The sequence below is a fragment of the Nycticebus coucang genome, chromosome 18 (assembly GCF_027406575.1).
Source record: "Nycticebus coucang isolate mNycCou1 chromosome 18, mNycCou1.pri, whole genome shotgun sequence".
Lineage (NCBI taxonomy): Eukaryota > Metazoa > Chordata > Mammalia > Primates > Lorisidae > Nycticebus > Nycticebus coucang.
The window spans coordinates 39951244-39965977 of record NC_069797.1 but is presented as its reverse complement, the minus strand read 5'-3'; the positions used below and the strand labels follow the sequence as shown (position 1 = coordinate 39965977).

At 48.4% G+C, this 14734-nt stretch overlaps 1 long non-coding RNA gene across 3 annotated transcripts in view; it reads left to right on the top strand.

Moving 5' to 3' along the window:
• LOC128570974 (uncharacterized) overlaps positions 1 to 14317 on the top strand; it is an 84613-nt gene extending 70296 nt beyond the window's left edge. The window contains exons 2-6 of one of the 3 annotated variants that reach the window (XR_008375680.1): positions 2702 to 2882; positions 5398 to 5610; positions 7851 to 8063; positions 8714 to 9093; positions 9207 to 14317. This is a non-coding gene — a long non-coding RNA (uncharacterized LOC128570974). Of the gene's footprint in view, positions 1 to 2701; positions 2883 to 5397; positions 5611 to 7850; positions 9094 to 9206 lie in introns of all 3 variants that reach the window. The other 2 variants (XR_008375678.1, XR_008375679.1) reach the window with 2 other exon arrangements.
• Positions 14318 to 14734: the final 417 nt, after the last annotated feature.

Genomic DNA, 14734 nt, shown 5'->3' with positions numbered 1-14734 from the left:
TCTGGAGTGAATGTTCAGGACTGGTCAGGAAGTGGGTGTGTGCATGGGGGTGGGAGGCAGGGCATGCTGGGAAGGGCCTTAATGCCAGAGGAAGGAGACAGGGCTTTCTCCAGTTCATCACTGGGAGTCCCTGAGCCGAGTAGCTGGAAACTCTCCCTTCCTGGAAAACCAGGCTCTACCAATCAACGACTCCTCTCATCAACTGCCAGTCCCCTGCCCCAGCGGCCACTAGCTCAATAAGGGGCTGGTTTGTGATAGCAGAGTTTGGCAGGAGTGGCAGAAGGTGGAAGGGAAAGAACAGACTTTGGAATGCCTGAATCACATGGATTTCAAATTAAATCTTCACTTCAAGCTGTGTGGCCTTGGACTTAAGTCTTCCTGGACTCAGTTTTCTAATCTATAATGTGGGGACAAAAATCTATCTAGAAGAATAACTATAGGAATAGCTGAAGATGGTATAAAGTGCCTGGCATGTTGCAGCCTTGAAGCAATGCCTGCCCCCCAGCCGCCCCCCCACCACACACATGCTGCCAGGATTCCCCTGGGGCCATGTACCTTACTCTCTCAGTCCTTGCCCTCCTCAGGCAGAGCTCATCTTCAAGGCTACCCCTCCTCGAGGCCCCAGGCAACCCAAGGGCTCAGTCACTCATCCTCTGCCATGTCCCCCCTGCCTTGCTTTGCTGATGATGATGGTCTGGCATAGGTCCTGGCCTGTGCTTCTTGGCAGAATACCTGGCATTTGTACTCCACCCCCATCCCTGACCAGCAATACCTGTTGGCCCGGCCTTGTCTTGGCCAGCATCCCTGGATGTGACCTACACCTGCCTAGATCAACACACTGTTCCCTAGTGAGCCTCCTGGCTCCCGGATCAGACCTGCCTCTTGTCTACGTGTCAGTCTTGTATTACTGACCCTGTAATACTGGGCAGTTGGAAGTCCTGGTTCCTGGAAGGTCTCAGGGTCCCTCCACAGCTTTGGTCCTGTGGCAGGGTAGAATCAAGCCACCCTGGTGGCCAGACTGCTCTGAAAGAGGAGGATGGCAGGCTCAGCTCAACCTAGGGGAGAGGTAACAGCTGAGAGTCAGGGTAGAAGGTGGCTGAACCCGGGCTAATTGGCTGTGTGCTTGTTGGCAAGACACTGGGCCTGTCTGGACCTCAGATTATTAACCACTAATAATCAGAGAGGATCCATCTGAAAGGCTTGTTCCAGCTCTAGGTCTTGGAGGAAGGTCTTGGGATCACTGAAAGGGTGGAGGCATTTAGAAATAGCAAGGGAAACTTCTCACTCTAACAGTAAGAAAACCCTGGGAGAACAGTCCCACCCCCTCCAGACCCCTGGGCAGGCCGCCATCTCTCCGGCCTGCCCTGCCATTACTCCTCCTCCGCCCCTGACACCCGGGGAGGAAGGGGCCAGGGCCGCAGCAGAGGTCTGTAATCCACGTCCTCTGTGGCAGCGAAGGGGCAGCAGGGAAGCCACCGTGATCCCCGCGCAGCCCCGCCCCTGCTGGCTCGGAGACCTGCACCCCTCCTCGGGATTTACAATGGGCTGAATTCATTTGCATGACAAAATTGGCTTGGGTATCCAAGTGTTGCGGGAAGACAAGTGTAACATTACGCAGAACAAGCAGCCGGGAGGAAGGTTACCGCCGACAATGGGGAACAAGAGCCCGCCCACCCGCTGCCTCTGCCAACCTTTCATCCGCAGGCGTGGGGGGCTGCCGGGGCGGTGTCAGGGGCGGAGGAGGAGAAATCAGCGGCCTGCCCAGGGATCTGAGAGGGGATGGGACAGGGCTCCCAGCGACTTGTCACAGTTAGAGTGAGGTTTCCCTTGCTATTTCTAAATGCCTCCACCCTTTCATGATCCCAAGGTTGTCTCCCCACTCTCAGGACTTGACAGCACAAGGACTTTCTGAACCACCCATCCAGGCCCATCCTCATCCACACACCCGCCATCGCTCCACCTACCCACCCACCCACGCTCAGCCATTCACCCGTCCATCCATCCACCCACCTCCTCCCCCATTCATCCCACCCTTACCCACTCACCCGCACACTTATCCATTCACTAGTCCATCTGCCCACACATGTACCTCTCCATCTATCCTTCCACACACCCACCCATCCACCAATATACTCATTCAGTCACCTACCTGTTCACCCTTCCATCTGTCTAACAAAAACAAATACTGGACACATTCTACATGTCAGGACAGGACTGGGAATTTCTCTGTTGCTTTAGCGTCCTCTATAAAAGAAGGTTGATAATAGGATCACAGAGCTGATCCTGGCCCAGAGCAAGTGTTATATAAGTGTTTTCTACTATTAATCTTATTAGGCACTGGGGATTCTCAAAGTAAATAAAGCAGAGCTGCTGCCCCTAAAGAAACCACACTGGGGTTTCCTCCTAGGGGAAGCAGTTGAAGAAAATTGGCATTAGGGTCCCACGTGGAATGCGCTATGCTGTAGGGAAGTATGAGGGCAATGGGAAGGTCAGAGCTCAGGCATCCTATCTCATTTGAGATTCTGCTTGAGAGGTAGGTAGGGACAGGAAGTAGTGTTATTAGTCTTTCTATGTCACAGGCCAGGAAACTAAGGCTTAGGAAGGTTAAAGGACTGCCCAAGACCCCACCACTGCACAGACACCAGGACTGAACTTGGGGACATTCCAGCAGCCTGGTTCTTGTTTTTCTTACCCTGTCCAGACAGCAAGATAAGGCGGCTCAAAAGATACCTCACTCCTAAGATGCATGAGCAGAGCCATGGTGTCCACATCTCTTGAGGAAGAGAATGGCCTGGCAGTAGGGACCTCACACAGAGCCTTGGGTCTATTCGGAGCTTCTCACGTAAGGAGGGACATTGGTGAGTAGGAGCTGGCCAGATGAGGTAAGCCTGCTCAGGGGACCAGGGTAGGGGGCAGACGGACATCCTCTTGGCAAGGATGGTCCTTTGGAGCCAAGGCCTTAGCAATGCTTTCTGGCCATGCTGTGGCGGGCACCTGGGACATTTGGCCTCAGGGGAGAAGGTGGATTCTGCTTCTCTCACCTGAGGGCTGGCCAGGGCACAAGAAGGAGATGTGTTCCATGCAATCCCAAGGGGTGAAACGAGGATCAACCCGTGAAAGCTGCAGGAGAGAGCACACTTGATCATTCATAATTGCAGCTATCAGTTCCTAACTTGAAGAACTGTTCCCTGTGAAATAGTCACTTCCTTGTCACTAAAAGTACCGAGATATTAGAGAGAGCCCAGTGTGGGAGAAGGATTGTGGCCTGTGGAGCATGTCAGACCTGAGTTTGAATCCAAATGCTGTTTAATGCTATTCGTCCACTCTCTGGCAGGTCACCAAACTTCTCTGAGGCCCATCTGAAAAATGAGAAGAATAAACCTCCATCACAGTGTTTTGTGAGGATGAAGTAATAATTACCAACACTGAACAGCATGCTCAGGCAGTCTTCCTCACAACCAACTCATGAGACAGATCCTTTAGTTTCATAAATCAACTTTTTATTTCAGAGCAATTTTAGGTTTATAGAAAGGTTGCAAAGATAGTACAGAGAGTTTCTGTAATCGTCCCCCCCCCCCCATTTACCCTTTTGTTAACATCCTTTGTCACCATGGTGTATTTGTCAAAACTAAGAAACTAATATTGGTATATTAGTCCTTTAATTTTTAACTATCTCCACTTTACAAATGAGGTTCTGGAGACACAGAGAAGCTGAGTCCCTAGCCCAAGATCACACTGCATCCCAATGAAATCCCAGTGAAATACAATATGGGAACAGACCTGTTAGGCCTCACATTCCAGAAAACCTGGGTTGGGCCAGGGCTCTATTCTCTCTCCTAGAAAGGGGCCCTGGCAGGCTGGGCTCTAGCCTCTGCATCTGAGTCTGTCTTCCCTACAGGGTCATAGCCAGGAGCAGCATCAGAGAGACAACTTGTGGAGCGCACCTTGTAAAAAACAAAGACTGGCTCTGATCAGTGCCTATCAAGCACACAGTAGATGCTCAATAAGGATTTGTTGACTGAATTAATGGATGGATGAGTGAATGAATCTCCTCTTGGTGTAGGAGATTAAATTCAGGCACTTCCAGGAGCTTTTTCAAATTTAAAGCTCTGAGAGTCTAAGGTAACCAATCTCTTCCCTTGCCAGGCTCTGCTCCTCCCCTGAGAAACTAAATGACCAATCAGTGTCCTGTGCACAGTAGGTGCCCAATGGATGATGTGGATGTTGATATCTACCATGTTTTCCCTTGGTCCCAATTTCACTTCCATTGATTTGAGTTTTATTTTACCCTCTTGTGTGTTTCTTATAAGCTGCCTCAAATCCTTGAAGGGTGTGTGTGTGTTTGTGTATCAAGGGTGGTACATAAAGAAACCAAAGAGTCACTTGCTGATGGTAATGGTGCAATGTGTTGGAGGCGAGATTGGTGGTGGTGCCCCCACCTCGAAGTTCTCAGGGGCCTATCTTCTAAAACAGTCCTTCGTTCCCTTGGTCATTTAGCCAACAAACATGTCAAGCATTTATGCTGTGCCAGTCCTTATCCTGGTGTGCTCTGGTGGAATACCTCACTTTTGCTAGTAGGACCTCAGCAAAGGACTTAGCCTGTGACACCAGGTGTGGTCAGAATCTCCTGAGGCAGCCTGGGAGCTCCCAGTAGAGGGTCCTCCCTATACCCACGCTCACAGTCACAGTTGGGCTGGAGCATGATTCTTTCTCTGAACTAAGGGCTCTTAGGGTCTGTCCCTCAGATTGAAGTCTTCTCCCTCCTTCTTTCCTTACATCCTTCTTATCACCTCCTGACTTTCTCCCATCTCCTGTTGTCTCCTCAGCTGCCCCAGGTACTCTGCCCCACAGCATTGTCTCAGCCTCTGCTCACAGGCCTTTGGGTGGGAGGTAGAGTGTGGCTCCCACATGGGACTGTGAGAGCCTTGGAAACAGGATCTTGGCTCCTTTGGGCTCCTACCCACCACAAAACACAGTGCCTGCCATGTGGGGAGGATGCAAAAAATGTCCTGTCCAAGACTGGGTGCTGCAGGATGCATCTGGGCTTGGCACCAGAGAGTAGGCAGCAATGGGAGGACTGAGATGACCCATCAGCAGGGTGGGCAGAAGTGAGGAGGGCACATTTCATGCTGGCTGGTCTGGGAGGACAGGCTGTCATGGAGAGTGTCGCCTCTGGGCCCATCACTGCTCTCCCCTCTCTGATGACCCAGAGAGCTCTTGCAAGTAGGCTGCATTAAGTTCCTTGAAAGATACATCCCGAACTCACTGCCAGTGCCTGTGAATGTGACCTTATTTAGAAACAGACTCTTTGCGGTTTGTAATTAAGATAAGGATCTTGAGATGAGATAATCTTGAATTTAGGTTGGGCTCTAAATCCAGTGGCTGCTTTCCTTGTAGGAGACAAGAGAGAGAGATTTGACACAGAGAAGCATGGAGAAGAAGCCATATGAAGATACAGGCAGGGGTTGGAGTGATGCCCACACTAGCCAAGAAACACTGGGGTTGCCAGCAGAAGCTAGGAGCGAGGCCGGGAATGGATTCTCCTTCAGGGATTCCAGAGGGAGCCAGCCCTGCCCACACCTTGATTTTAGACTTCTGGACTCTCAAACTGTAAGAGAATACATTTCTGTTGTTTTGAAGCTATGGCGATCTATTGCAGTAGCCCCAGGCAACAAATATAGCCCCTTTCAATACCTTGGTTCACCTGCCTCAAATGTGACTTTTTGGAAGCCTCTTAGAATAACAAGAGAGTATTGCCCATTCTTGCACTCAACCAAGGACTGTGCAGAATATCTCCTCAGCATTGCTGACACCTAGATGTTGGTGACTTCCAGCACACCCTTCTCTGGGCCCTATCCACATAGCGAGGAGTTGAACACACTGATTTCTAAGGCCCTTTCTAGCTTTACTAGTCCATGTGACCTGCAGCTATAAAACTACTAGAAGAAAATGTGGAGAAAGTGTTTCATGACATTAGTCTGGGAAAGGATTTGGGGGGATAAGACCTCAAAAACACAGGCAACAAAAGCAAAAGCAGAGGAATGCCATTACACCAAACTAAAAAGCTTCGCACAGCAAAGGGTCAACCTAGAGAATGGGAGAAAGTATTTACAAACTACACATCTGACAGGGGTTAATACCCAGAATATATATGGAACACAAACAACTCAATAGCAAAACAAAAACAAGAAAACAAACCCAAATTGGGCAAAAGATTTGAATAGACATTTCTCAAAAGGAGACATACAAATGGCCAATAGGTATATGAAAAAAATGCTCAACATCAGTTATCCATAAGGGAAATGCAAATCAAAACCACAATGAGATATTCTCTCACTCCTGCTAGAATGGCTATTACTCAAAAGACAAAAAACCAAAAAGAAACAAAAAACAAATGCTGGTGTGGATGTGGAGAAAGGGGAACTTATACACTGTTGGTGGGAATGTAAGTTAGTACAGCCATTATGGAGAACTGAATGGAGGTTCCTCAAAGAAGTAAAACTAGAACTACCTATGATCCAACAGGACCACTACTAGGTATATATCCAGAGGACACGAAATCAGTATGTCAAAGGGACACCTGCAATCCAATGTTTATTGCAGCACCATTCATAATAGTCAAGATATGGAATCACCCTAAGTGGTATACATATACCATGGAATACTATTCAGCTACAGAAAGAATGAAATTCTGTCATTCGTAGCAACATGGATAGACTTGGAGGAAATTATGTTATATGAAATAAGCCAGGCACAGAAAGACGAATACTCCATGATCTCACTCATACATAGAGTCTAAAAATGTGAGTGTCGTGGAAGTAGAGAGTAAAATAGTGGTTAGCAGAAAAGTGGGAGGGAAGGCGGAGAGGAAAGGAGGAAAGACTGGTCAGGGGGTACAAAGTTACAGTTAGATAGCAGGAATAAGTTTTAATGTTCTGTTGGAAGGTAGAGTGACTGTAATTAACAATATCCTATTGTATATTTCTAAATAACCTGAAGAAAGTATTTCGAATGTTCTTACTCCAAAGAAATGATAAACATTCGAGGTATACCCCACAAATACGTACCTTTAGTATGTATCCATTTAAAAATAAAATAAGACAAACAAGAGTTTATGTGTGTGAAGGCAATCTTTGCTTTTTTAAAATTTAAGCTTTTCCAGCTTCTATAATTTGGTGGTGATGGGTGGGAAGCCCCCGACCCTCTCCTAATTATGAGCCCGGGCTCCGTCTCCTCTCTATAACCACCGTGACCAGGAATCCTGTGAAACACTGTGATCTACTCCAGCCCCGTGGGCAGCCGGTTTATGGTGCCATTTCTGCAGCTATTAGGCAAGTGAGAGGCAGGGACGCTGAGGAACTGCCTTGGTGTCAGAGGGCTGGAGGATGTGGCTTGGACGAGCCCCACTCCTTCCCACCTGCCCCTCTCCACCTCAGGCACGCACACACACTGCCGTGTCTTCACGGCTTACCACCCACCCCGTTCCTTCCTACCCCCTTCTCCTGCGCTTGGTGTGGGTGGGAGACTGCCACGGGTCCGATTGTATGCCCTGTCCCTCCCTATCTCCTCAGGGAGACCTGGCCCTCTCTGCTCATGCCCGGGGAGCAGCATTTATTTAAGCAGTGAGTGATTCTCTGCCTCTGGGGATTTAAAATATACCCAGGCCAGGCTTCCTCTATCTAGAAATGCTGGTATAATGGGTTTGGGGTGCACCCTGGGCATGGGAGTCCCCAGGGATTCTAATGTGCACCCCACAGTGAGGAACACTGGAGCTGTTGTCTTCAGGCTTCTCTGAGCGCGCAGAACGCTCTCCCCTGCTTCCTCTGAGACACACTTCTCTCTTCCGCTAGGTATTGAGATGGGGTCTGGATGGAGCACAGCATCCTATTGAACATCACAGCCTGGCACCTGGCACAGGCTCCAGCCCCCAGTGCTCTCAACACCCAACATGTGGAGGAAGGAAGAACAGCATGACCCTGAGGTCCAGAGGGCCAGGATCTGCCAAGGGACTGGGGGTGCTGTGGAGAACTGCGGCTAATAACAGTGAAACTTAGCAGCGTTGTGTGAGTGCTCATCACAGGTGGGCGTTTTGCGCTGGGCTTTCCCCAAGGTTTTCCATAGCTCCTTAAAGCAATCCTGTGAATTAGGGCTTGACACCCCAATTCCACTGATGAGGAAAGGAAGGGGTTGCAGGGGCTTGTCTCCCAGGGTCAAGGCTTCCATGGAGGAAGTAGGGGTCACCATGTGCTGTCCGCTTGGCGGATGGGGCAGGGAAGGGGTGCAGTCTTGGGGAGGGTGAGAGATGGTGTGCAAGGAACTGAAACTGGTCACATTTGTTTAAGGGGAAAGGAAAGAAGGAGGGAGAGAGGGATGGAAGAGGTAAGGATAAAAGAAAGCGGCGTGGGGGATTTAGGGGAGGACTCGGGGCTCTCTGCCAATAGGAATCTTATTCCAGCTCCCGTCCCTGTGCTCCTGCCCTATCAGCTGCAGATGCCGGTTCTCAGCACCCCAATGTGGGGGCATTCTAAGGAACACAAGGCTGGGGACGTGATACTTGACTGGACAATATCCAGGGCTCTGCTGCTGGCCGCAGGGGTGACCTCCATGAGGGACTGCCCCACTCAGGCCCTTCTCCTCTCCTCTGCCATGTGAGGGCGTGGACTCTGGGGCTGAGCAGGGACTGAGACCTGTCCCCCATCTCTAATAATGACAGTGGCACTGCTTCCTGAGCGGAGAGGCCAACACAGAGCCGGCTGCCCCGACTGTAATCCCCACACCACCACCTTGTCGCTCTGGGGCCTGAATGAGTTCTTCCTGTCTCCGGACCTGCATTTCCCATCTGTGAGGTCAGGACAGCTCTGCCACCCTCACAGACTTTGTGAAGAGTAACGGAGCTCAGGTACCAGTGGGGAGCTGGGGCCCCAGAAAATAGGCAGTGTTTGCCAGTGGCATTGTGGTTCCTTTTTATTTTTTTGAGACAGGGTGTCATTCTGTCACCCTGGCTAGAGTACAGTCATACAGCTCACAGAGACCTCGAACTCCTGGGTTCAAGCCATCCTCCTTCCTTGGCCTCCCAGACCTCTAGGACTACAGGTATGAGCACTGTGCCTGGCGGCATCATGGTTCTGTTAATATTTTTATCACTACAACAATTACAGCACTGTCCCTCCAGATAAATGCCTTCTTGATTCCGTTCCTCCTTTCAGCCCCCTGAGAGGACACGCAGCTGCACACACCAAACCTTGGTGCACGGCGAGCTCTGAGGTGCCAGCAGCCGTCCAATCCCAGACCTCACCTCACCACAACCCAGCACGGTCTTCCAAGGACAGAGCCTGCTCCAAGTTCAGTAGGAGGAAGAAAGAAGCATTTATTGGGCACCTGCTGTGTTCCTGTGATGAAATTTAATCTTTACAACTGGCATAGGTGGTTGGTCTAACTATTCTCGATGTAGAGATGAGGAAACTGAGGCTTGGCAACATACTTAATGGCTGAGCAAGGCTTCCCATGCTGGTGTGTTTGACACTTGACCCCAGAGCCAGAGCCTTTCCAGAATGGAGCTACTGTGGTGTGACAGGCAGTGTATCGGTGGGAGTGTGTGTATGAGAGAGAGACGTTTGCCTCTCTCCTCCCACTGAACCAAGAGCAGGCTGTGTGTGTGTGTGTGTGTGAGAGAGAGAGAGAGAGAGAGCAAGAGAGAAGAAAGGATGTGTGAGTGTGTGGGGGTGTGTGTGAGAGACGGAGGGTGTTGGAGACAGCCTGTGCGTGTCTGTGTGTGTGTGTAGTGTTGGCCCAGGGATGGGGGGCTCCTGGACTCTCTACACCAGGGAGCTTATCTCTGGGGGTGGGGGTGAGCTAGAAGTCACCTGGGAAGGCTGAGAGCTGGAGGGCAAGCAGCCCATTAATGCCTCCCTCCTAGGGGGTGCAGATAAGTGGCCCCAGGGGGCTGTGCTGAGGACCCTCTAACTAGCTTGTTGCCATGGGGATTCTAGCTGTGAATACAGGCCTAGAAGTCCAGCTGGAGCCTCCCCTTCCTGGCAGGTGGAGACCCCCAGCTGGGGCACGTTTGTCTGGGAAAGGAACTGAAGAGCCATCCCATCCACGACACTCTCCATTATTTAAAGCAAAGACCTCCATTCCTCCCATTAGCCCCCAGGAGGGCTCTCCAGGGTCAAGGGAGAAAATGTCTGTCTTCATGGTCCAACACTGGGAACCGTAGGTCTCCTTGCTGCCAGGTGATCAGGGAAGGAAGGAAAGTACATGTGTCCCACAGCCACCCCTGCATTCCGGAAAACACAGCCGACACTGCCTAGAGATTAGACCCTTGCTGGCACTGGGGACCCTTTGGGGTATGAGACTTGTCCCCACGCAGTGGCCAGCTTCTGTGAGAACCAGCAACGCTCCTATGGAGGGGTCTATCCAGAGTCAGAACGCCTGAGGGTTCTTGGTGATGTTTTATTATGAAAACATTAAAACTAGAGAGAGCATTTGGTGAGCCCTAAGTACCTATCACTGAGTTGCAACAATTATCAGCTTTGTCCATCTTGTTTCATCCGTCCCTTCTTCTTTCTTTTAGTTGAGAACAAATCCCAAATATCAGGTCATTTCATCTGGAAATACTTGAGTAGCTACCAACCCAGGAGGCCATGATCACACCCAAGGAAATTAACAATGAAGCCAGGGATAAGCATCAGCTGGTAGGCAGTGCATCTTAAACCACCATCCCACCCCACCCCGTTAAATATGCAAACCCAAGAGTGGATGGAGCCTGGGGCAGGGGAGGCTTTGCTGCTGTAGCTTTGGAGCCCTAGGAGAGTGATGGTTGAATGCCTGTGGATTTGGGTGGATTACATTGCTTTATGGGGACTCGACTTCCTCCTATGCCAAATGTACTTACCTTTTCCAAGGCTCTCGGGAGGATCAAATGAGACTGCAGAAGTATAGCACTGGGTAGCTGGCAGGGGCTCAGTAGATGGTGGCAATGATTATGATGTTTTTTATTTTGTATGTGAGAAAACTGAAGTTCAGAGAGTGACTTAAACTCACACAGCTCAGCGTAGGCAAGTAGAGATGGAAGTGCAGGTCTTCTAGGTGCCCTTGGCTGTGTATTCCACACAGCCCCTCTTCCCTGCTCTAATCCTGCCCTAGTCTATCACCACCCCACACCACCATGGACTTGACACAGAGGGTAACATCAGTAGGTTCCTTTCTACTAGATCACCAGGGGGTCAGTCACAGTGCTTTGGGTTGGGCTGGTGAGAGGATGGACATCACTGGGCCAAAGAAAGGGTCTTTACTCTCTCTGGGCCTCAGTTTCCCCATCTGTACTGGTCAAGGGCATTGACCTCTACATGGTCTTCAAGACTTCTTCCAGTTCTATCTTGTTGCACCAGGGTTAGTACCCTGGGAATGGGGGACAAGGAGGTACTTTAGATCAAAAGGGAGCGTCACAGCAGCTCAAGACCCCAGGCTGCAGGACAACATAGCAGCGAGAGTGACTGTCCTCTGCTAGAGGACAGAGATGGGGTGGCCTAGCTCAGTAGAACTAAGGGTCCCCACCCCACTCGATTGTAGGCTCCTGAAATTGGGAGCCTACATTATACGTTATACATTATAAACACCACGTTGGTGAGAGAAATTGGGAGCCTACATTATACATTGTACATTATAAACACCATGTTGGTGAGAGAAAAAAAAAATTCCACCGATGTAACAGATGGAACACTAGATAGAAGATCAGCAAGGAAACAGAAGACTTGAAAAACACTATAAACCAAATAGACTTAACAGACACTATTTTCTAATGGTGATCTAATAGAATGTTCCACCTCAGAACAGCAAAGTACACATTCTTCTCAGGTGCACAGGGAATATTCTCTAGGGTGGATCAGATCTTAGGCCACAAATCACATATCCATAAGTTTAAGATTGAAATCACACAAAGTATGTTCTCTGATGACTGTGGAATGAAATTAGAAATCAAGAGCAGAAGGAAATTTGGAGAATTCACAAATATGTAATTATTAAACCACATGATCCCTAAATAACCAATAGGTTAAAAAATAAGTCACGAGGAACATTAGAAAATACTTTGAGATGAATGAAAACAAAAACACTTACCTGGGTGTGGTGTGCAAGCCTGTAGGTCCAACCATTTGGGAGGCTGAGGCAGGAGAATCACTTGAGCATAGGAGTTTGAGGCTGCAGTGAGCTATGATCACATTGCTGCATTCCAACCTGGGCAACAGGGAACAAGCTTGTTTCAAAAGAGTGGTGGGGGGTTAGAAAAGAAAGAAAGAAGCAGGAAGGAAGTAAGGAAAGAAGGAAGGGAGGAAGAGAGGGAGGGAAAGGGAAAGGGAATGGGCATAAAGAAAGGAAAAGAAACCACAACATACTAATAAACTTACAGGATGCAGCAAAAGCAGTGTTCAGAGGGAAATTTATAGCTGTAAGAATCTACATTACAATAGAAGATCCCAGCTGGGCGTCAGTAGCTGAGTGAGTAGGGCTCCAGCCATATATACGGAGGCTGGAGGGTTCAAGCCAGGCCTGCTAAACAACAATGACAGCTGCAACAAAAAAATAGCCAGGCATTGTGGTGGGTGCCTGTAGTCCCAGCTACTTGGGAGGCTGAGGCAAGAGAATCACTTAAGCCCAAGAGTTTGAGGTTGCTGTGAGCTATGACGCGACAGCACTCTATGGAGGGTGACAAAGTGAGACCCTGTCTCAATAAAAAAAAAAAAAAAAGAAGATCCCAAATCAAGAATTTAACCTCCCACCTTACTAGCAAAAGAAGAGCAAACCAAATCCAAAGCAAGCAAACAATAAAAGATTGGAGCAAGGATAAATAAAATGGAGAATAGAAGAACAGAGAAAATCAGTAAAACCAAAAATTGATTCTCTGAAAAGAGCCAAGGCTGGAGGATCACTTGAGGCCAGGAATTGCAGACCAGCCTGGGCAACATAATGAGATATTGTTTCTCAAAAAAAAAGAAAATTGTCTGCTTTTGGTGGTGCACATTTGTAGTCTCAGCAACTAGGGAGGCTAAGGTAGGAGAACCTCATGAGCCCAGGAGTTTAATGTTGCAGTGACCTATGATGATGCCACTGCACTCTAGCCCAGGTGACAGAGTAAGACCCTGTCTCGAAAAAAAAAAAAAAAAAGTCAGGAATGGAAGTGGAGACCTTATTACTGACCTTACAGAAATAAAAGAGATGATAAAATGTTGCTGTACAAACATTTTACAGAAGCTCCACAACTCTTCTAGAGACTGGAAAGAACGACCAGAAACAATTACCCGTAATTGTCTTCAGGGAAATAGGGCTGGGAGGGTGGAGCTGGAGTTTCTACTTTTCATTATAAGCCTTTAAGGGCTATTTTCTGCAAATGCATTTACTATAAAATATCACACATGTTCAGAAAAGTGAATTTTTAAAAAGCACAGCTCCATAATTCAGCACCAAGCGAGTACCCATGAAACCACCACCTGATCAAGAAGAGTTGCCAGCTTCCGGAAGCCTCTCCCATACTCTCATCCAATCCTCTGGCCCAAAGCCAACCATCATCCTGACTTTTATGGCTCCTACTTTGCTTTCTTTGATAGTGTTGCCATCTCTAAACACAATAGTTTATTTCTGTTCATGCTCTGGACTTTATATAAATCCAATCGGGTCCTCTTTTGCAGTTGGCTTGTGTTTCACGTTATGTTTGTGAGATTCTCCTTTGTTGCATGCAGCAAAAATTGGCTTATTTTCTTTGCTGTATTGTATTCCATTTTATAAGGGCACCAGGCTTTATGTGTCCATTCAACTGCTGATGGAATGGACTTTTAAAAACACCCATGTCCATAAAGAGAAATTGATAAACATATTTTCAATGAAATGCAAATTAAAAATGGAACTCAACACGTGTTTGTTTAATTTCATTCCTAGGATGCTCGCTTTCTTTTTCTGGATCCTAAGAGAAAATAGGCCAGTTAGACAGGAGCCCAGTAGGAGAAGTCTGAGAGATATCCATACCCCTATGGGGTTCTCTTATCAGCCCTCCTTCCCAAATTTTCAGTCTCAGATGGGAGGAGGGCACATAGATGGAGCAAAACCACTCTTCCTTTCCCCCCAAGGTTTACAGCCTCCCTACATGTGTGGAGTGCACACAGGGGCACACACATGAGCAGAGGTGTATGTCCCAGAGGTGGCCATGCCTGTAGGCACCTGACCAGCAGGCACGGTCTATGCAGGGAGAAGTTGGTGGAAAAAGAGGGGAAGGAGGGGGGGAAAATCCCCTCATTTCTGAAGAAATGTCCCAGATTAGATTTGTAAATCAAAAACCAATATATAACATGCAAGAATTGATCTGTTTTATATTCCTCAGTTACATTTTTGTGAAGCACATTTAGAAGATTTAGAACGTATTTGCGCCTGCTGGTTGGGCCATTATATGCTTGAGTTCATACATCTATTTGTGAGGCTATAAAACAGGCATCGACTACCATGTAAATTGTGTTCTCCACAATAAATTATATGCATACTTGCAAAAATACATAACTGCCGTGGCTGGGCCAACGCGGCCAGAATACTAATGAGGGCGAAAGTTGCTTTGTCCCTCTTCTCTGGCCTAATTTAGCCTCTACATCAAAAATTATGTAGGAAAAATCACTTTATCCTCTCACTGAGAAATAAAATAGCACTCATGGGCACCCTCATCTCTTCCCACCCCCCTTCCTTTTAACCGAACACT